The 24,371-nt window shown below is 32.7% G+C and overlaps 1 pseudogene; it reads left to right on the top strand.

Moving 5' to 3' along the window:
* The first annotated feature begins 19,946 nt into the window (after positions 1 to 19,946).
* On the top strand, positions 19,947 to 24,089 carry LOC125857104 (bifunctional pinoresinol-lariciresinol reductase 2-like; annotated as a pseudogene).
* The last annotated feature ends 282 nt before the right edge of the window (positions 24,090 to 24,371 follow it).

A 24,371-nucleotide genomic window follows, 5' to 3' on the forward strand; every position in this document is an offset into this window, starting at 1 on the left:
GTGCCAATCTTTACTTTTTTATTTCATTAACAATATTTTTTTTAAAAAACATTTCTCATATTTTCACATTTAAGAATGAAAGAAAAAATATAAAAATAAAAACAAAAAAGTCGAATAAGAATAAACAAATAGATTTATAAATATGTTTAAAATCCAAATTTACCCAGTGAATCAAAGAAGTAAAAAAAAAATGTGTCTAAGAAGTACCAAATATAATCCTGAACTTTGTGAGAAAGATCAAATATATTCCTATAAGAATTTTATTTTAATAACAAACCAAACTATTATTAATTTAAAAATATTTTTTCCACCTTTGTCAATCGAAAAGAATATATCTAGGCTATTTATGTAATCACAACGGTATATGTAAGCTATTTTTTAACGAAATATAGATCAACTCTAAATCGCAAAATTGGAGAAGTATATCAAACCATTTTCTCAATAATTAATTGTGGTAATATGGATTAACTCAACCCCTAAAAAATCATATCAAGAGGTGAAGTTTGCCTAAAATAATATGAAAAGACCAATTAACCCGCACCATACTTACATGGAAATCAAACACTAATACAAGGAGTTTAAATTTTGTAAACTAGTGGAGTAATTATTTATACCAACATGATCTCATAATTTGAACGATAGATTAAATAATGGGCAAATTACAGAAATCACATACTGTAAAGGCAAAATTACAATTTATCCCTTAAAAGTTTATAATTACAGAAATCCCTCATTTTCGCGCATCAAATTAATATATCAGCACTTATATTATTGTATCTCGCGCATGTATCAGCACTTATATAGCTCTGATGCATTAATCTGATGCGCGAGATACAATAATATAAGCGTTGATACATTAATCTGATGCGCGAGATACAATAATATAAGCGCTGATACATTAATCTGATGCGCGAAATGAGGGATTTTGGAATTTTATAAAACTTATAGGGGATAATGGTAATAAGTAAACTAAAATGTGAGATTTCTGTAATTTTTCCTTAAATAATAGCTATAACAATTTAAAACTACACGAATAGTGTAATAAGTTTTTGTAATAATACACCTATTTTATTGCATTTATTTCAATTAGTCAAATAGATCCTTCCATCAAGAAACATGTTATTTCAAGTTGTATACTTGCTTTGCACGACTCACTCAAACATAACTTGTATAAAAGTCAGCTAAATATCCTTTTAGGCTTTGAAAGAGAGATTTTTAAACATATTGAGTCAACAAGAAGGGCCTATAGCTTTTGTTTGACATTGACTATTGACCAGTCAGAGAATGTGATAGGTTTCTAAGAAAATTCAGAAGAGTTGTTATTTGGATCACACTTCAATTGAATTTGAATAAACCCCACCCCCACCCCCACCCCACACCACACCACCCTAAGGGATAATTACCTAATTTGGCAAATTTATATACTATATTTACCGAATATAGTGAGTTTAAAAAGATTATTAATATAGTGAGAGTTTCTGAAATACACTTTATATTTGTTGATATATCAATGATACAAAGCAAATTTAAAAAATTATTGCTATAATTGGTAATAAATCAAAAATATCGCTATGTTTGGTAATTAGGCCTCAAATTATCATTATTCGTGATATTTTTTCCCTCCTATATATTGTAACACCCTGTAATTACTTATGCACGTACGACTAAGTTGATGTCGATAAAATTACTTGAACTTGAAAATTTTGAAATGAATTTGGTTTTAAAAGGCTAAGTTCACAAGTAAATTAAAGTGAAATGTGGAAGTGTAATCAATTTGGCTCAATAGTAATCCGATTTTATATGAGCATATCTTCCAAGATATGGAGAGTTAAAGAACTATACTACCTATCAAAATTAAAGTTTTTCGGGTCTAGTTTCTAACCAAATAAATTGTTCATTAATAATTCGAGTTTTAGATTAACAACTATGTGAGTTTGAAGAGGATACCGTTGACATGAGTTCCACCACTACAAAAAAAAAAAAACACTAGATTTGTGGGGGTGTAATTGAGGGGATTACTATAACCCCCCAAAATAATATTTAATGTGGGGGTTATTTTAACCTCCACAAATTTTTATTAAGTTGCGGGAGTCCTAATAGCTAATTTTTTTTTATCTTTTTATTTCGACATTACCTCAAAAAAAGAAAAAAAATCAATAAATAAGAATTAGTTAATACTCCCTCCATCTCATACTAGTTGGTCATATTACTAACGTGTAAAAAGGGAAATGAACAATTAATATGAGACGGAGGGAATAATAGTTTGACTTATGTATCCGGATGTCTTGTGATCTATACGGAAGTCCAGTGATGTATCCAGAAGTTTAGTGATGTAGCCGAAATTCATAAAATTTAAGGGATTTTTGTAATTTGAAAAGAGTAGGAAAATAATGTAATTAGCTCTTAACACTATGAGATTTATGTAAATTATACTTAACTAAATGTAATGCTTTGATAATATATATTTATTAAATATTTCTTTCACAAATCCAATATAGGATTAGTGTTCAACCATTGTTGAAGTTAGAAATTTCAAAATTTGAAAATTATTTTTTTGCAAATAAGCTCTATTTCGAGTGGCTATTGTTGCAAAAGATCGGTTACGTATTGATGAGCCTAAATCTAAATTTTCGGGGTGATTTGGTGTAGTTTTTGAAGTATTTTTGGATGAATATGATGTTTGAATTTAAGAAAAAATACGAAGTTAGTTTTTTGTATGATAGTGTATAAGACTGTATATTATTGTATATGAGTGCATAATTACCTCTTATAATTTTGTATAATACTGTATATTGGGTATATAATATTGTATATCATGTTTTTAAACATCAAAAATAAAATATGAAAGTTTTCTATGTTAATATATTAAGGGTCTGAAAAATACCCAAACTATGATCGAATTTGTTGTTGCGATACTAAACTTTCATGAGGACCTATTACCTCCCTAGACTATTTAATACCGTATTTTAAACATATATATTTGCCCACATGGACATAAAAAATAATGTAAAATTATAAATAGTAATGTGTCCATGTGGACACATATATACCTTTAAAATACACTATTAAATAGTTCAGGGGGTAAAAAATGCGGTATTAAATAGTCTAGGGAGGTAATAGGTTCTTATGAAAGTTTAGTATCGTAACAGCAAATCCGATCAAAGTTGGGATATTTTTCAGACCCTTATCCCAAATATATACCGAAGTATTATTGTATACCAAATTGAGTTTTAGGCAATATGTTTACAATATAAATTGGGTAATTGTACTTTTCTGAATTTTCCAATAGGAAAAGACGAAAAACAATACTTATAAAGTATACAAAAATTTCCTACGGAATATACGACCCAAGGAATAATATTAATGTATGGGGTTGTTTGGTACACAGAATAAGATGTCATATCTCAACATAATGTTGTGATTGATCATTTTATTTTGTGTTTGATTGACAATACAAATTTATCTTGGATAAATTTGTGTAGTTCATCAAATATAATATATATTCAATCCCAACCTTAATACTGATATATCCCATCCTATCTCATCAAACTTTGAATAATTTTACCCCATATTCTAAATAAGATGAATTAATTTCAAAACTATAATCTCAATATTATATCCCAAAATAATTTAGTCTACAAATAAATAAGACTTTCTTGATTTTAAAAAGAAGCTAGAGGTTGCCCTACCAAATCTCTCTCTCTTTATATATAAAGGAGAAACATAAAGAAGGTGATGTGACATCTCTCTATGGCCTCCATTCATATTTTTCTTTTTTCTCTTTTTTTTTTTTACCAATTTTTCCTTTATTATTTAATTATTTTATTTTTAATATCTCAAAAAGTCTTCACATTCAATTACTCAACGTTTCACCTACCACTATAATATATATTTAATATCTTTAATAAAATAAGAAATAACTACCAATAACTCACACCTCTTCAACTTATAATCTTAATAATATTCATAACTCTTTTTTTTAATCTTCATAACCCCCAAAATTAAATTTATTAGTTTATGACACCTTATGGTATTCCTCATCTTTTTCTATATAAATTCATATTTTGTAGCAAGAAAAATTTCATTCAAAGTTATTCTTTCACTTCTCCATCACCATATCATACATTAGGGTGAGGAAGAAATGTTAATCATCACATCATGTGGTTGCTTTCAAAAAAGTCGTAAAGAATCTATGGGTAAAAATGCTTCCTTTAATTTTTAAAATTATATTTTTTACTTTAATAATTTATGTGATGTTATTTGTTTTGTTTAGTCAATTTAACTAATCTTTGAAACTAAATTGAGTAAACTCAATCCAAATAAAATCATGGAGTAACTAACAATTTCATATTATACTATTTATGCTTGTAGGGTGAAGAAGAAAGTTGAGGAAGATACAAAAGAAGAGAAAATTGTGAATTTTGGAAGAAGATAATGTAGAGTCTTACAATAAAATTATTATTATAGTAATTTGATCTTTTTAGTTTTCTTTCCTATTCTCTATATTTCATTTATGTACTTTATTGAAGAACTTAAAATATAAATATTTTTTCCCTTTTTCTTTTATATGACTATAGTTGTACATACACAATTCATTAGGTTAAATTATGGTTAGTTCTTCTGAATTTTTATTATGATAATTTTTTGCAACATGCTAAAATGAACATTATGTACTAGATGTTACTGTTTATTTGTATGCCGAAGTGCATTCTTAAATACGACACTAAGATTAGAAGCATTTTAAATAGCGGAAATTTGATAAATTACAAAAAGAAAAAAAAACGGTATCCAAGCAATGAATTAAAAAAAAATGACAACAAACTTGAGTATTTATGTCACTCCCCGAGCCTACACCCTGGGCGAGACTGGCACTCGAAGACCATTGTTGACCCCAAGCGAACCCTTGGCCTGACTTACTTAACTCAACGGAAGACTTAACTCAACAAAATAAACTCATGTAATAGTTTAAATGATAACATCTTAGCCAAATTGGAAACTTCTGTCTCAAAACAAAGCATTTGCAAATACATAGATGAGAGATTCATAACTACTGTCTGACTGTCTATGAAGCCTTTATAATACTGAGATGGATGTTGGGACAGACCCCACAACATCCTAATAATGAAAAACTAAAAGCGAATAAAAGAGTCCTCCGGAATGCAAGGAGGCTCACCACTGATTCTGGAGTGGTCGACTAGATTAACGGCGCGCTGGATGCTGATCCTAGTACCTGCGTCTGCATCATAATAAGATGCAGGCCAACTGACATCAATACATTGAATGTACGAGTATGCGAGTTGGAATGCTAAACAACAACTTAAGCTTAAAAGGAGTAAGAAGAAACACTTACCTTGGCACTGTACAACTCATGAATAACTGAACTCAATATAAAGCAATAAGACACATGCAATATATATATATATATATAAAGCTTTTAACACAGTGTAAACAACTTAGTTCGTTAAAGATAAAGCAATAACAAACTCAACTTTACTTATATATAAAAGTAATATAACTTTTGTGAGAGATTCTTTAACCGACAACCACCACTATGAGCCTTAGTGATGATACAATGTTTTACCTTACGTTGCCTAAGGACCATCCTATACCTCGCCGTGATATAGGACCTTACTTAACTTAGTGGATCAACTAGCTTACTTTACGTGATCATCTAAAAAGTATGACCCGTTAAATCCCATGTTGGCTACATGGTTCTTATGGAGAGTTGAGTTAATATGAACTCGCGTCCCTAATTCGATGCTCAATACTACTCCCAAAATATACTTTATCTCATATGTGTTTTAAATACCTCTTTCTTTAGTTTGAGATAATTGCTCAAAGTTTAGCCCAAAGGCTCTCTTGGAATCGATGTTCCCTTTACAGAAAACTAGCCCAAAGACTCTTTTGGAAATCATAGTTCCTTTCTTGCTCAAATGTGAAAACATTTATAAACTTCTTTGGGAATACTTAGTTCCCTAATAACTTTTGAGAAATGAACTCAACTATTTACTCTTTACTTTGCTTGAAACTTGAGCCTTAAAACGAAGTTTAAACGTTTAATAAAGACTCTTGAAAACTTTAAGAAACTTTGCTTTGACTTGCTTCTTAACTTCTAGACTTGACTCTTAACTTATTTGACTTTGATCTTAACTTTCCTTGAATTTGATTATGGATTCAAGGTTCATGATCTCATGTTTATGGATGATTTCATGATGTTTAGATGTACCTTAGAGTGTTGGAAACAACTAGAAAACATAATTGCATTGGTTAGGAACAAGTACGAAAAGGTGGGGAACGAATGGGGAGAACTAGCGTCCCTGGTGCTCTGAGAGGCGCAGGGCGCCAGCCCTCAAACTTCAGAGAAGTTTGACTGGCGCTTTGGCTGGCATGACACGCCAGAGGCCAAACTTCAGAGAAGTTTTTGTGGCGCTCTGACAGGCGCGACGCTCAACCCTTTTTGCCCAGCGACTTCTGACTTTTCTCTTTCGTTTTTCTTCTCTAAACTCCCCTAACTTCCATAATTCTTTCCCCAAACACTTAGGATAAATTGTACCCTCAATATACAACCAATCTAACTCGAAAAACAACCCAGAAACATGAATCAACTCACCCCCAAGCATCAACAACTCAACCAACAAGAATTCTACAATTTGTTCTTCGAGAAACTCGCTTCTTCAACATGTACACAACTCAAAACCAATGGATTGAAACAAGTTGGTGTGTGGGTGAACTAACCCAAAACGAAAAGATATCACATACCTTAATAGGGATCACCCCCGACGAATTCTACTCGCAAGCTTGGGTGATCATGACGAATTCTTGCCTCTTTCTCCCGTTCTTTCTTCCTTTCTCTCTTCTCCAAGCCCTAAGCATTCTTTAGTTTTCCAAAACTGATTTAGGTTCTGTTTTTACCCCAATAAACTCCTAAAAATGAATTAGGAAATTAATTAGAGAAAAGACTACTTTTCCCTTCCCTAAATCCGGATTGGGACTTTCCTCAATCCAACAGCCCAACATCTGAAAGTCATATCTCACTCATACGATGTCGAAATCATGTAATCTTGGCGGCGTTGGAAAGATCTCTCCAAGGGGTTTCCAACCATATCAAGCTCTGCTCCTAAATTTTCCTGAGCTAGGAGTTATGGCCGTTTGAAAATGGCCAAAACTCACTTTTTAACTTGGACAAAATTTCCAGATTTCCTTATTCTTTCCAAAAATCAATATTTTCATAGTTTAAACTCTTTATAGTCATTTCTAGGTGCGAGATGTTACAATTTATATAATTCTAATGAAAAACTAAAAAAACTATAAACATTATATGCAATACTTTTGTTCTAAAGAAAAAAAAGAAGACAAAGATCCTATTTATTTTTTTCTTATTTTTTTGATAAATTTCGCGATATTTTAATTTATTATTATTAAAAAAGTGTCAATTATTACTCTCTCCATTTATTTCTATTATATATATTGTAAAAACTTAAACGTCTCAAAATTTATTGTTCTACTTATTCCTAATCTTTATTGTAAATTTAAAGGCCTAAATATTTAATTCCAACCTTTCATTCTCCGAGAAGAATGAAAAATTTATATGTATCTATATATATTATATAAAGCTAAAATATTAAAAAAATGATTTGACACCTCTCTTTGGCCAATTGTCCTTATTTTATTTTTTATTTTTTTTTATTTTTTTATTGTTGTAATTTTCACTATATTTGTATTTATAATTACTATTAAAAAATGTGTCAATTACTATTCCCATCATTAATTTCTATTATTTATTATAAAAATTTAAATACCTCAAATTTTACTACTCCACTTATTCCTATTATTTATTGTAAATTTAAAGGCAAAAATATTTATCACTCAAATCTTTCATTTTCTCCTTAACGAATGAATTTTTTTAAAAATAGAGTAGTCTAATGAAATACCATTTCAAATAGCTTGAAAAAAAGTTAAACCATCCCTTTAACTCTCCTAATTATGAGATTTCTCTTTTTATCTAATTTTCAATAATCTAAAAAATATTTACATAATTAGTCAATTAAAGAATAAGATAATTGCTCACTACATAAATTTTAAAAATGAAAAGACGTAACTCTCCAAAAAAAATTCTAACATCCATTTATATTTATTACGTTTCATGATAAACCCATGATTCAAGTTGACAGTAAAAAAAATAATATTACAGTAGCCAAAAAAGATAATTTTTTTTTCCTATTTTCTTATTTATTTTATTAGTTTATAAGAATAAAAGTCACAATTATTATCATTTATTGTCCAAAATTTTCATATTCTTTATTGAAAATCAAAACTCATCCACATATTGATATATGAAATCATTGATATTAGCTTTTAATTTCTTCATCTTTATGTAGTGTTTGAATCATGGGAGGACCTAGGTGGACCCTAGGGAGTTCACTTGAACCCTCTCGTCAAAAAATTACACTGTATATATAACGTCAAATTCTGATTTTATGTATATATATATATATATATTAAAATGAACTCTTGAAAACAAAGTATAGGCTTGGCTCGATGGATAAGTGGTTCAACAAATGCCCCTAGGTCATGGGTTTGAATCCCATGAACAACATTTCCCCCCTCTTTTAATGCTTTGGAAAATGGAACTTTTGGGCTTGGACTTTCTTCTTCTTTTTCATTATTTTCTCCTTTTGTTCCATTTCTTCTTTTTAATTTGTTTTGTTTAAATTTATTAGATACATTCTTTTTATTTTTATTTTTTATTCTTTTTATATCTATTATTCATTTTGTTTCAACGTAACTCTTTTTTCATATACCAACTTGAATAACTTTTAAAAAAAAATGATGAATTATATTTAACTTGAAATTGAGATAGAAATATAATTTATTTATTTTTAAAAAAGGTAAATTAAATGTAATTGAATGAAGAAACTTAAATATCGTCAACATCCATTTAAAAATATTAATTTATAGAATTCATGAAATTTCTTTTATATTTTTAATTCTATTTTAGAGAGATGAAAACTAAACATATTTGATTTATTCGTTATTTGTCTTTTTTACAAATTATGACTAACCTAGTAAATTGAAATATATGAACTAAGAAAATAGACGATGCTATTTATTTATCTTCTGAATATGTATCATAATATTAGTAACTCTATTCTTACATACTTTTAGAGAATCTTGACGATTTTCATAGTATTATGTGATTGAATGGATGCTAATTTAATTTTTTTTTAAAAGTGAAAAATAAAGTAAAACATTACAAAATAAAAGTATAAAAAGTACAAGAAATTTTAAGAATGCTCGATGGAGCATGGTAAAAGTTGAAAGAAATGATTAATACAATATGATAAAGTAAGTTAAATTTAGCATGATAAGGTAAATATCTTTCTTCCCCGTCTTGCTCCCTTTTTCATCATTTAATTTTCACGTGTTTTAGGAGTTAACTTATGTAATACAGTCGATCCACTAAAATTCTTACGAATGTATCTTTGTCCTCGATATCTTTGATTAGTTTAGTCTTTACTTTTATGAACCAATAAAATATCTATGGTTCTTGTACAAAGAGCATACCAAAGGGCTTCTACGCTCTGCGCACTTTCATTGCCACCTGAACTTCTTCTTTATACTTTGAACCCCCTGAGCAAAAATCCTGGGTCCATCACTGGTTTGAATTACATAATTTATTCAGTTTCTGTGCAAAATTGATATTTGAGCTCTCTTGTGTATTTATTATTTCTAATTTTTAATGTAAATTTTTTACGAAATATTTATTTTTATGTCTTTCGTATGAAAGATTTTTGTAGATATATAAGCTATTAATTTTATCAATTAAACAAATTGATATGCTCATATTTTAAAGTAATAATTGTTAAATTATAAGCAAGAAAAATTACATGAACTCTAAAATTATTTAGTTAAATAAATATATAAACGTAAATAGTATTTTATAAAGGAAATTATTAGTGAAATAATATAAATAATTTAAAACACCCAAAAATGAGATAGCAACATATATAAAATTGGCGCATAAAGAAATATGTCTTTGTATTGTTCCAAGGAAAAAATATAATTCTCTTCTTATTTTTATTGAAATTAATTTAATTCTATTGTTTTTTTTCTTTTATTGTTATTTTCTGTTTGATTTTTTCATATATATATTTTAGTATTGCAATTTCAGATCCATTTATTAGTTTTTCAATCAAATTATCAGAATTGAAACCAAGCTAATATCTTCGATTTCACAAATTCTTGCAAATTAATAAGCAAAGAAAAGCTTAATTAAAATCAAGGAAAACTATGTTATCGTAGCTTCGTGTCTTAGTTTCAGCAGCAAAAAAAAAACATCTTAATGTCCCACAAAAAGGAATAAAATCTATAAATAACAAAAGAAAACCTATACTTCAAGACAAAACCGACAACAGAAAAGAAAAAAAAAACAAATTAAGGGTGTGTTTGATATGGAGGAAAATATTTTCTCAAAAACGGTTTCTAATTTTTCTCTGTTTGATTGGTCCAAAATGTTTTCGGAAATATTTTTTCTAAGAAAACAAATTTCCTTAAAATGAGGAAACAACTTCCCTAATGAAAATAGAAAAACAAGTTCCATAAGTGACATTCCAGGCTCATTGTCTCTTGATCCCACCCGTGGCAAATAGGAATTTTGCTAAAGGTATTCAAAAATTTAATATATATCTCTAAAAAGATGTTTTCATTTGTATACACAATATTATTTTCTATATATACAATTGTAACATCTCGCAAATTGAAAGAACTGAAAAGAGCTAGAATTAGAAAGAGTGATTTTTGGAAATAATAAAAATCTGAAAAATTGGTTAAGTTAAGTTTGAGTTTTGGGCAACTTCAAACAACCATAACTCCTAGATCATGATGCGTTAGGTGTGTTTCCAGATATCGTAGAAAAGATCTTGGAATAATCTTTCCAACGCCGCCGAATTTGCGCGATTCCGAGTTCGTATGAGTGAGTTATTCCCATTGGAAGTTGGGTTATTCGAATAAGGAAAGTTCATTTCGGATTTTAGAAGGGCATTATGGTCTTTTCACCACCCAATTAAGTTAATTCGATTTTAGCAATTAAATTGGGTTCTAAACTGAATTGGTTCAGTTTAGACAATTGGAAACGCTAGGGTTTTTGGAGAAAGAACGCAAGAGGAGAAAAGAGGAGAAAGAGCAAAGTTCGTCGTTCTTGAAGGTTTAGCTTGTGGATTTTGACAAGGGTTGATCCCTAAAGAGGTATGTGAGTCTTTCATAGCGTTGGGTTCGTTCACCCACGCGCCAAGCATGGTTATTTTAGTGAAGTTTATTCTAGAAAGTTGAAAGTTGATGAATATTGAATGGTGTTCTTGAAATTGGCTTTCGTTCTTTAGTTAGGTTGAGATTGAGGAGTTCCTTGAGGTTAAAATGTTGTTTCCTTGAGTTGTTTGAGTTAAATTCTTGTGTATACATACTGGGTAGCTGAATCTAAAGGGAATTTGAGAAAAAGAATCGAGTTTAGGCGAATTGGGGTTAGAAAACGAAGAAGGAACAAGTCGGGCAGAAACTAGGTACCAGTTCATCAGAAGTGTAATTTTTCCCTTCGCGTCGCGGCGAGGACACAGACCTTTCTAACTCAAAAAGAATTTTCGCGACCAAAATTTAAAAAACACCTCCGCGTCGCGGATCAATCCTCAGACAGTGATTTTTTTTTTTAATCTTTTCTCATGATTAGCTATCTAATATCATTCCTAAACATCATGAGATATTTCCTATCACAAATCATAATCCTTGAATCCATCCTTGAATCCATAATTCAATTCAAGGATAGTTAAGAGTCAAGTCAAGAGAAGCTAAGAGTCAAATCAAGAGAAGTTAAGAGTCAAGTCAAAAGAAGTTAAGAGTCAAGTCAAGAGAAGTTCATAGAGTCTTCCAAAAGTCTTTTACAAATGTTTTAACTTTGTTTTAAGACTTGAGTTTTGAGTTGAGTAAAAAAGTAAAGTTTGAAGTTCATTTCTTCAAAAGAGTATATTGGGACTATGTATTCCCAAAGAGTAAATGTTTTCACATTTAAACAAGAAATGAAACTGAGATTTCCAAAAGAGCCTTTGAGCTAGTTTTCAGTAAAGAGTAAGAGTAAAGTTCATTCTTCAAAGATTATACGGGAACTAAGTATTCCCAAGAGTTAAAATGTTTTCACATTTGTGCAAGAAAGGAGATTGAGATTTCCAAGAGAGCTTTTAAGCTAAGTTTTTGGGTAATTATCTCAAACCAAAGAAGGAGTTTTGTTTTGACAAACATATCAGCTAAAGTATATTTTGGGAGTAGTATTGAGCACCGATATGGGAACGAGCTTGAGTTCAGATAACTTGCGTCTACATAAACCATGTAACCGTCATAGGTAGTAAAAGATCATACTTTTTAGATGACTCCTTAAGATGCTTTTAGCATAGACTAGTAGATCCACTTAGTTAAGCGTTCTATATGACGACAAAGTATAGGACAGTTCTGGCAGCGTGAGCAAGACGCTGTATCACCACTTAGGCTCATAGTGGTGGGTGTCAGTTAGAGAAACTCCCACAGAAACTATATTACTTTATTATATGAGCAAAGTTGAGTTTGTTATTGTATTTTCTTTAACGAACCAAGTTGTTTTCTACTGTTTTAAAGGCTTTTTATATATTGTATGTGTTTTACTGCTTTATATTGAGTTAAGTTATCCAGGAGTTGAGTAAAGTCAATGTAAGTGTTTCTTTTAGATTCTTTTCAAGCTTAAGTTATGTTTAGCATTCCAACTCGCATACTTGTACATTCAATGTACAGATGCCAGTTGGCCTGCATCTTATTATGATGCAGACGTAGGTAATCAGGATCCACATCCAGCGCCTCGTTGATGCAGTTGGTGAGCCTCCTAGCTTTCCTAAGCGTCCTTTTTATTGCTTTCAGTATTTTAGTTCATTAGGATGTCGTGGGTCTTGTCCCGACGTCCATCTCAATTGTTTAGAGGCTTCATTGACAAAGTTAGTGATGTTAGTTCATGAGTCTTTATTTTTCCTTTTCAGTTAAGTTGAGACTTGAGTTGCCACTTTGGCAGCAAATGTTATTACAATATATTCTAAGTTATATTTTGAGCAGTTCAGTTTACTTGTTTTGATAGTATTTATCTTCGGTAAAGTCTTCCACTGAGTAAGTAAGCCAGGCTAAGGGTTCGCTTGGGGCCAACAATGGTTCTCGAGTGCCGGTCACGTCCAAGGTGTAGGCTCGAGGCATGAAAAACTTGGTATCAGAGCATAGAGTTCAAGAGTCCTAGGGTGTCTATGAAGTCGTGTCTGTAGAGTCCTAGTTATCGGTGTGAAGCGTGCCACATCTATTATTAGGAGGCTGCAACATTTAGGAAATTCCTTCACTTCTTTCATACTCACTTCTTGCGATAAAGTGTATCTCTATAAAAGTCTCTTTCTAACTCTTACTTACGCGTAACCGATTTTGAGCTGGCCTATGGTCGAGAGTGCCTTCATGAGGCGTTTCTTTCCTCGTGATCTAAAAGAAGCAAAAAGATGGTTGCTAACATGAGGAGCAGCAGGAGTTTGTTCATTGTTGGGTTGACTCGTCTACCAAGTACGAAAAGTAAGGAAACTATGCTAATAGGTGACATGGGCATAACAAGGCTGATGATCCATGTGCAACAGGTTGAGGAGGACAAGTTGAGGGATAGAGAAGAGTTTAATAATAAGAGAGCTAAGACATCAGGGAATGAATCTAGGCAGCAAACGAGTAATGCGAACCGGTCTTCTTTCCAACATTAGCAGAAAGGACCTGCTCCATCATCTACTAGTGCACCTGCATCTAAGAACAAATGTGAGTACAATAGTCAGAATTTCAGAGCTAAACCTACTTATTCTCAGGGTAGCATAGCGCAAGGGGGTAGTAAGCCTCCTGCCTGTGCTAAGTGTGGTAGGAGCCACTCAGGGGTGTGCCGTGATAGCTCTACTAGTTGCTTCGAGTATGGCCAGAACGGTCATTTTATGAGAGAGTGTCCTAAGAGCAGACAAAGTAATGGTAATGGGGGTAATAGAGCCCAATATTCTTCAGTTGCTCCACCAGATAGAGCCGCATCTAGACAAGCTACTTCAAGGGCAAACGGAGAAGGAAACCGTCTTTATGCTATCGCTAGTCGCCAAGAGCAATAGGATTCGCCATATGTTGTTACTGGTATGATCCAAGTCTTTAACTTTAATGTTTATGCTTTGCTAGACCCAGGAGCGAGTTTATCCTTTGTAACTCCGTATGTTGCGATGAATTTTAATGTTATTCTTGAGCAACTTAGTGAACCATTCAGTGTTTCTACACCAGTTGGTGAGTCTATTCTAGCAGAGAGAGTCTATCGTGAATATCCCATTTTCGTCAATCACAAGAGTACCATGGCTGATTTAATTGAGTTAGACATGGTAGATTTTGATGTCATTCTTGGTATGAACTGGCTTCATGCTTGCTATGCCTCAATCGATTGTAGAACTCGAGTTGTCAAGTTTCAGTTTCCAAATGAGCCAGTCTTAGAGTGGAAAAGCAGTTTAGCAGTGCCTAAGAGTCATTTTATTTCGTACCTTCAGGCGAGAAAGTTAGTTTCCAAGGGATGTGTCTATCACTTAGTCCGAGTTAATGACTCTAGTGTTGAGATACCTCATATTTAGTCAGTTTCAATAGTAAGAGAGTTTCCATAAGTCTTTCCTGATGATCTTCCCGGAGTCCCTCCTGAGAGAGAAATAGACTTTAATATAGACATTCTTCCAGATACCTGTCCTATCTTTTTTCCTCCATATAGAATGGCACCAGCAGAGTTGAAAGAGCTAAAAGAGTAGTTGAAAGATCTTTTAGAGAAAGGTTTTATTCGACCAAGTGTCTCACCTTGGGGTTCTCCGATCTTATTTGTGAGAAAAGAAAGATGGTTCCCTTAGGATGTGTATAGATTACCGTCAGTTGAACAAGGTTACCATTAAGAACAAGTATCCTATTCTGAGAATTGATGATCTTTTCGATCAGCTTCAGGGTGCCTCATGTTTCTCTAAGATAGACCTCAGGTCTGGCCACCATCTTTTGAAAGTAAAGGAATGTGATATTCCCAAGACAACATTCAGGACCCGTTATGGTCATTATGAGTTTCTGGTCATGTCCTTTGATTTGACCAATGCGCATGTAGCATTCATGGACCTTATGAATAGAGTTTTCAAACCTTATTTAAATATGTTTGTTATGGTCTTCATTGATGACATACTAATCTATTCAAGAAATGAAGAAAATCATGCTAGCCATCTCAGAATAGTTCTTCAGACGTTGAAAGATAATGAGTTATTTGCTAAGTTCTCTAAATGTGAGTTTTGGCTTAAGTCATTGGTGTTGTTGGGCCACATAGTTTCCGGTGATGGAGTTAGAGTTGATACCCAAAAGATAGAGGCAATGCAGAATTGGCCTAGACCCACATCTCCAACTGATATTAGGAGTTTCTTGGGTCTGCCTGGATATTATAGAAGGTTCGTAGAGGGGTTCTCGTCTATTTCATTCCCTTTGACCAAGTTGACTCAGAAAACAGTGAAGTTTCAATAGTCTGAAGCTTGTGAGAAAAGGTTTCTGAAATTGAAAAAGAGGTTGACTACTGCCCAAGTATTGACCCTACCAGAAGATACACAAGGCATTATATTGTTGTTTATTGTGATGCGTCTAGAGTTGGTATAGATTGTGTGTTAATGCAGAATGACAAAGTTATAGCTTATGTCTACAGATAGTTGAAAGTTCATGAGAAGAATTACCAACCCATGACTTAGAGTTGGCTACTGTAGTATTTGCCTCGAAGATATGATGTCATTATTTATATGGTGTTCATGTTGATGTATTCACTGATCACAAATGTCTTTAATATGTATTTATTCAGAAAGAGCTTAATCAAATGAGGTGCTTAGAATTACTCAAGGATTATGACATGAGTATTCTTTATCACCTAGGTAAGGCTAATGTTGTTGTTGATGCCTTGAGCAGGTTGTCTATGGGTAGTACCGCCCATTTTAAGGAAGGTAAGAAAGAGTTAGCAAAAGAAGTGCGTAGACTTGAAAGGCCAGAAGTTCGACTAATGGATTCCATAGAAGGAGGAGTAGTGGTGATGAATAGGTTTGAATCATCATTAGTGTCAGTAGTAAAAGATAAGCAAGACCAAGATCCTTTATTTAATGAATTAAAGGTAAGTGTTCATAAGCAAAAAGTGATGACTTTTGAACAAGGGGGAGATAGTGTTTTGAGGTATCAAGGTGGATTGTGTGATTGATTTCAAGGGTAATTGGGATGATCACCTACCTCTTATTGAGTTACTTACAACAATAGTTACCATTCTAGTATCCACATGGCTCCTTATCATGCTATTTATGGGAGAAGATGCATATCTCCTATTTGATGGTTTGAAGTTGGTGAAACAGGGTTGATAGGACCACACTTAGTTCATCAAGCTATGGATAAAGTGAAAGTTATTCAAGAGAGATTGAGAACAACACAGAGTCGTCAGAAAACTACAGTGATGGTAGGAGGAGGGAGTTAGAGTTTGGAGTAGATGATTGAGTTTACTTGAAAGTTTCACCTATGAAGGGTGTTTGGAGTTTTGGTAAGAACAGGAAGCTTAGTCCCCGGTTTATTGGCCCTTACAGAATATCCAAGAGGATTGGCAATGTAGCTTATGAGTTAGAGCTACCACACGAATTAGCGGCAGTCCATCTGGTGTTCCACATCTGCATGTTGGAAAAGTGTATGGGTGATCCTTCATTGATCATACCAATTGAAGATATTGGGATCAAGGATAGCTTGTCTTATGAGGAGTCCTGTTCATATTCTAGATCGCCAAGTTCGCAAGTTGAGAACAAAAGAGGTAGCATCAGTCAAAGTTCGTTGGAGGAATCAGTTTGTTGAGGAAGCTACATGGGAAGCTGAGGAAGACACGAAGAAGAAATATCCACATCTCTTCGAATCTGGAGAAGTTCCAAATTAAGGTACTAATCCTTTTCTTGGTATTTATTTATAAGTTGGCATGTTGTATTTGCATTGTTTGTTGGGTGTTTGAGATGGATGTTAGGTGTTACACCCTTAGCCTACTAAGAGTAATCTCATTCGAGGACGAATGTTCCCAAGGGGGAGATATTGTAACATTTCGCAAATTGAAAGAACTAAAAAGATCTAGAATTAGAAAGCGTGATTTTTGGAAATAATAAAAATCTGGAAAATTGGTTAAGTTAAGTTTGAGTTTTGGGCAACTTCAAACAACCATAACTCCTATCAGGATGTTTTAGGTGTGTTTCCAGATATCGTAGAAAATATCTTGGAATAATCTTTCCAACGCCGCCGAGTTTGCGCGATTTCGAGTTCGTATGAGTGAGTTATTCCCATTGAAAGTTTGGTTGTTCGAATAAGGAAAGTCCAATCCGGATTTTAGAAGGGCATTAGGGTCTTTTCACCACCTAATTAAGTTAATTCGATTTTAGCAATTAAATAGGGTTCTAAACTGAATTGTTTCAGTTTAGGCAATTGGAAATTTACGCTAGGGTTTTTGGAGAAAGAACGCAAGAGGAGAAAAGATGAGAAAGAGCAAAGTTCGTCGTTCTTGTAGGTTTAGCTTGTGGATTTCGACAAGGGTTGATACCTAAGAGGTATGTGAGTCTTTCATAGCTTTGGGTTCGTTCACCCACGCGCCTAGCATGTTTATTTCAGCGAAGTTTATTCTAGAAAGTTGAAAGTTGATGAATATTGAATGGTGTTCTTGAAATTGTCTTTCGTTATTGAGTTAGGTTGAGATTGAGGAGTTCCTTGGGGTTAAAATGTTGTTTCCTTGAGTTGTTTGAGTTAGATTCTTGTGTATACATACTGGTTATCTGAATCTAAAGGGAATTTGAGAAAAAGAATCGAGTTTAGGCGAATTGGGGTTAGAAAATGAAAAAGGAACAAGTCGGGCAGAAATTGGGTATCAGGTTTGCGTCGTGGACTTGTTCCTCAGAAGTGTAATTTTTCTCTTCGCGTTGCGGCGAGGAAACAGACCTCTCTGCCTCAAAAAGTATTTTTGTGACCAAAATTCAAATACACCTCCGTATCGCGGACCCATCCTTAGACAGTGATTTTTTTTAATCTTTTCTCATGATTAGCTATCTAAAATCATTCCTAAACATAATGGGATCTTTCCTATCACAAATCATAATCCTTGAATCCATAATTCAATTCAAGGAAAGTTAAGAGTCAAGTTAAGTAAAGTTAAGAGTTAAGTCAAGAGAAGTTAAGAGTCAAGTCAAGAGAAGTTCATAGAGTCTTGCAAAAGTCTTTTACAAATGTTTTAACTTTGTTTTAAGACTTGAGTTTTGAGTTTGAGTAAAAAGTAAAGTTTGAAGTTCATTTCTTCAGAAGAGTATATCGGGACTATGTATTCCCAAAGAGTAAATGTTTTCACATTTAAATAAGAAAGGAAACTGAGATTTCCAAAAGAGCCTTTGAGCTAGTTTTTAGTAAAGAGTAAGAGTAAAGTTCATTCTTCAAAGATTATATGAGAACTAAGTATTCCCAAGAGTTAAAATATTTTTACATTTGAGCAAGAAAGGAAACTGAGATTTCCAAGAGAGCTTTTAAGCTAAGTTTTTGAGTAATTATCTCAAACCAAAGAAAGAGTTTTGTTTTTACAAACATATGAGCTTAAGTATATTTTGGGAGTAGTTTTGAGCACCGATATGGAGACGAGCTTGAGTTCAGAAAACTCACGTCTCCATAAACCATGTAGCCATCATGGGTAGTAAAAGATCATACTTTTTAGATGACTCCTTAAGATGATTTTAGCATAGACTAGTGGATCCACTTAGTTAAGTGTTCTATATGACGGCAAAGTCTAGGACAATTCTGGCAGAGTGGGCAAGACGCTGTATCACCACTTAGGCTCATAGTGGTGGTTGTCGTTAGAGAAACTCCCACATAAACTATATTACTTTATTATATGAGCAAAGTTGAGTTTGTTATTGCATTTTCTTTAACGAACCAAGTTGTTTTCTACTGTTTTAAAGGCTTTCTGTATATTGTATGTGTTTTATTGCTTTATATTGAGTTAAGTTATCCAAGAGTTGAGTAAAGCCAAGGTAAGTGTTTCTTTTAGATTCTTTTCAAGCTTTAGTTATGTTTAGCATTCCAACTCGCATACTCGTACATTCAATGTATTGATGCCTGTTGGCCTGCATCTTATTATGATGCAGACGCAGGTAATCAGGATCAGCATCCAGTGCCTTATTGATCCAGTTGAGCACTCAGAGTTAGTTGGTGAGCCTCCTAGCTTTTCGGAGGGTCATTTTTATTGCTTTCAGTATTTTATTTCATTAGGATGTCGCGCGTCTTGTCCCGACGTCCATCTCAGTTGTTTAGAGGCTTCATAGACAAACTTAGTGATGTTAGTTCATGAGTCTTTACTTTTCCTTTTCAATTAAGTTGAGACTTGGGTTGCCACTTTGACAGTGAATGTTATTACAATACATTCTAAGTTATATTTTGAGCAGTTCAGTTTACTTGTCTTAGGAGTATTTATCTTGAGCAAAGTCTTCCTCTGAGTAAGTAAGCCAGGCCAAGGGTTCGCTTGGGGCCATCAATGGTTCTCGAGTGCCGACCACGTCTAAGGTATAGGCTCGGGGCGTGATAACAATATAAGTTTTCGACAAAGGGTGTTCAAATAACCACTTTTGAGTCTCATCCAATGTCCCAACCTAGACCATCCCTCCCTGAACCCCAAACCATTCTCACCCCATAATATTTTGGTTGATTACATAAATATATTTTTTAGATATTATTATCATACAGTAGTACCCGAAAATAAATAAGAAACTCTCTTATTTTCCAAGAAACAAGATTGATTCTATAAATAGACAACATATGGAGTATCCCTCATATATCAACTAACTATATATCCATTGATCCCAGGAGAAAAAGAATAAATATATTGAGAGATGGAAAAAAGCAAAGTGTTGATAGTGGGAGGAACAGGATACCTTGGAAAGAGAATGGTGAAATCTAGTTTAGCAAATGGACATGACACATACATTTTACAACGTCCAGAAATAGGAGTTGATATTGAAAAAGTTGAAATGCTTATTTTTTTTAAGATGCAAGGAGCTCACCTTGTAACTGCTTATTTCAACTATCATCAAAGCCTCATGGATGCAGTTAAACTCGTAGACGTTGTAATATGTGCCATCTCCGGTGTCCATATTCATAGCCATCATATCTTGCTTCAATTCAAGCTTGTGGATGCCATCAAAGAAGTTGAAATATCAAGGTACGTATGTAAGGGTTTTGCCCTGATTTTCTTTCCTTATTTAAAGTTTATTTTTTTCTTAAAGAAAAGTTAAAGTATTGCCATAAATGCTTGAACTTTTTCTGAAAGGAAAATATAATTTTCTTCCATATTTGCTTTATTTTCCCGAGAGGAAAAGTTTGGAGATCTATAGATTGAAGATCCCTATTCTCATAGCAGAACACAATATATAATCCACAATGTAATAGTTTAGAGATTTTAGTTTATGGGGAGATTTATTCTCTTAACAGTTTTAGAATTTTCTTTTATATTTGTTTTTCATATGATAATATTATGTTTTTAGTTTAAAAAAAAAACCTGTCATGGAATGGAAGAAACTAGAAGGAAAAATTAAAGAGAGAACGAATGATAACTCTTTGTATTGATTCTTGCATTGATTCAAATAGAAGAGTACATAACTATTTATAAGTAATTAAGGAGAATAAAATATATTATTTTCCTTCTAGATACTAAACTAAAAGAAAACTAAATATTTTGTAATTAATGTAAATCTTAGACTTGTAAGGAAATAAAACACTATAGAATATTTTTAGACTAAAAAGAAAAAAGTAAAAAGATTCTACCAAATTCCAACAACTAGTCTTACACTTTGTATGCAATTCTATTTTTTATATTATGACTCGGAAACAACCTCCGATAGAAATGCAAGGTAAGACTGCGTACAAATACAATAGGTCCTTGTGGTCGGGCAGCTGAATCTCCTATCTAAAAAGAGTAAAACAATTTTAAAATACATTTAAAGATAAAATGTCTTATGATTGTAAGTCTTCCGTAAAATTGGCCTTTCTTCGAACCCGTTGATGAAAATTCTGGCTCCGCCACTGGTCGGGCCCTTCCTTGGACACTGCGCATAGTGAGAGCTTTAGTTCACCGGGCTGCCCTTTTACTTGCTTGAAGCAATTATTTGGATAACTTTTGATTTTCCTAAAGTTGGGACAAGTGACCATTCTATTACAAAACGAAGCAGAGTGACTTTTTTACATAGTTTGTAGTTACTAGTTGAGTGATGTTTTGGATAATTAAGTTGATCACTCTGGTGACTCTATTAAATCGAAGAATTTTTGGTATGCAATATCACATAAACTTATAAAATGTAGAGAGATTTTTTCCGTTTGAGTTTGGAACGGATCTAGCAAGAATAGAAAATGCAATGGAGCCAGGTAGAGTTACATTTGATGATAAAATGGTGGTGAGGAATGCAATCGAAGAAGTTGGCATTCCTTTCACTTATGTCTCTGCTAATTGCTTTGCTGGTTACTTTCTTGGTGGTCTTTGTCAAATCGGTCATATCCTTCCTTCAACAGACTCTGTTGTCTTGCTTGGAGATGGCAACCAGAAAGGTAATTCTCCCGAATTTAAGTTATATATATCATTATAGTGTAAATGATTTCTTACATTATCAGGTCATCTGAAGAATATCCACAACAAGGTTGGACCGTTGATGTAGCCTTTCGGCCACAAGTTCATTTGAACCCATAACTTTTACTTACATATATAATATTACTAAGAATCTTAAAAGTTGAACTCACTAAATATAAATTCTGGATCCACCTCAATCTACATGTACGTCTTCTTAAAATGTCGGACAGGTAATATTCAAAATAAGATAAGCTACCTGCTACAAAAATGTAATATGATGATGTAACTATTTCTTATATGTACCAATTGTATATATATTACCTAAAACTCAATTCTCTCTTACAATTTTCTAGTTTTCAGGCCAAAGTATATGTGTAATATTAAAAATAGGCTTAAGTCATCCACGACCCCTTAAAGTTATCCGCAAAATTCACTTAAACACCCCAACAAGCCCCGTTTTATATTAGACACTCCAACCTTAAAAAATAAATACCTATCAAACATTTAGACCCGATCAAAAGAGGAAGTGTGTGTAATACACATGCCGCTGATGTGGCAAAATAGCAAATCAAATGAAGATATGTGACATTTAAATTTACAATAATTATATAAATGAATTTTGAACATAAAAAAAAATCTAAATCTAAAAAGAAAGAATTTCAACTAAAAAAAAGATGAAAAATCAATTTTACCACGCTCACCCCTACGGCCCCCAACCCTGCAGCCGACACCATGCCGAACCTCTCATTTTCTTCTCTTTTAGTAAAGTCACTCCTTATCCACCATTGCTATTTTCTAAATGGAGATTTTAACATATACTAAATGAAGTTAAGTTTTTTTTTCAATATGTTTTCTTTTTTGTTCCTATCTCAAACTGATAGTGTTTTATCTTTTCTTTTCTTTATTTTTTTTAAAAAATCTGTTCATCCTCTTTTTATTTTGATTTCAAATTTATCTATTTCTGCTTCGTTTTGGAGAAAGAAGGGGTGTGCATCGGGGACAGTGTGTGTGATCTCCACATTTTTCGGCAAAAAAATATGTGGACGGTAATCTCCATTTTTCCGACAAATAAATTAGATTATGGTCTTCATTTTTTTCGACAAAGAAAATGTGAATAGTGAACTCCATTTATTCCGGCAAAACAGATGTGGATGATGGTCTCCATTTTTTTTGGAAAAGAAAATGTGGATGGTGGTCTCCATTTATTCTGGCAAAAAGGGCGAACTACGTAATTCTACATCTGAAAAATTAATACAATGAGAAGAGATTAAAAAAAAAGATGAAGAGGTATCCTTGTGTACAAAACTAGGGTTCATCTCCTCCAGTTGGAAATTGATATTAGCAGGGGTAAAAATATGATGAAACTAACAAATTAGGGCTTGAAATGTGAGGAATAAGCTCATATTTGGATTCTTTTTGCCTACAACATTGGAATTCTTATCAAATTTAAGCATAATCTTAGAAGAGTAAATTTATTTAAAAAAATGTTAAGTGGTAGCTTTTGTTATGGATAATTGGTGGCAGCAGGTCTGCAATTTTGAAAGAGAGAAGAAAGGAAGATTGTTATTTTTTTAAAAATAAAATAATGAGAAACAAAAAAGAAGAAATTAAAAATGTGTTGATTAAATGATTCCCGCGCCTAGCAAGGTGTGAATTACACTTTTTGTGCCACATCTGCACAAAGTGTCAACATGGTTCAAATTCAGTCAAGGTGTCCAATAGGTACAAGTTTTAGTTGAGGTGTTTAAATGAATTATGCAGACAACTTTAAGGGGCCATAGATGACTTAAGCCTTAAAAATATGATAATGTGTATTAGTAACTACATGTTATTGTTTAATTTTTCAGCAATTTATGTCGACGAAGATGATATCGCAACATATACCATCAAGGCCATAAATGATCCAAGGACACTCAATAAAACACTTTACCTTAGGCCTCCTAAAAACATACTTTCTCAAAGAGAAGTGGTTCAAATATGGTAAAAGCTCATAGGCAAAGAGCTTAAAAAATCAACTCTTTCCAAAGAAGAATTTTTGGCTCACTTGAAGGGTAAGAACCATTTTATCTAAAAAAATAAAATAAAAATAATCATATTTTGTATTTTGTACTCCCTTTTCCCCAATTAATTTGATGCCATTTCTCATTTATCGAGAGTCAATTTAATGAACTATCAAAACTAAATCGGAGTTTTTATTGTGGGGAAACATAAAAAAACAAAGCTTGAGTATGCAGAACAAGTTGTCTTGTGTCACTATTATCTTGCATGCTATGAAGGATGCCTCGCGAATTTTGAAATAGGAGAAGAAGGAGAAGAAGCATCAACGCTCTATCCAGAGGTCAAGTACACTACCGTGGAATAATACATAAAGCATTATTTATAACTTTGATATATAAGCACAAAATATGTATATGTGTCCTTGTAATTCTCAACTTCGGCTTTGTAATAAACTTATTTGATTATTCTCTAATAATTGTATATATAAGTTGCATCTGCTACCATTCCTTGAACATTTGCTTATTTTATCAGAAATGTGCCACAATTAGAAAACGTCCAAAGTACTCAATTATAATATTCAGAAGTAGTGCCTTAACTTTTTGGAGGATATATATCGAACTCATCTAAAAAAATGGCTGACCTAGGGTTTCCTTCCTAGCCAGCAGCT

Source organism: Solanum stenotomum, chromosome 2 (genome assembly GCF_019186545.1).
Source record: "Solanum stenotomum isolate F172 chromosome 2, ASM1918654v1, whole genome shotgun sequence".
Taxonomy (NCBI): Eukaryota; Viridiplantae; Streptophyta; class Magnoliopsida; order Solanales; family Solanaceae; genus Solanum; species Solanum stenotomum.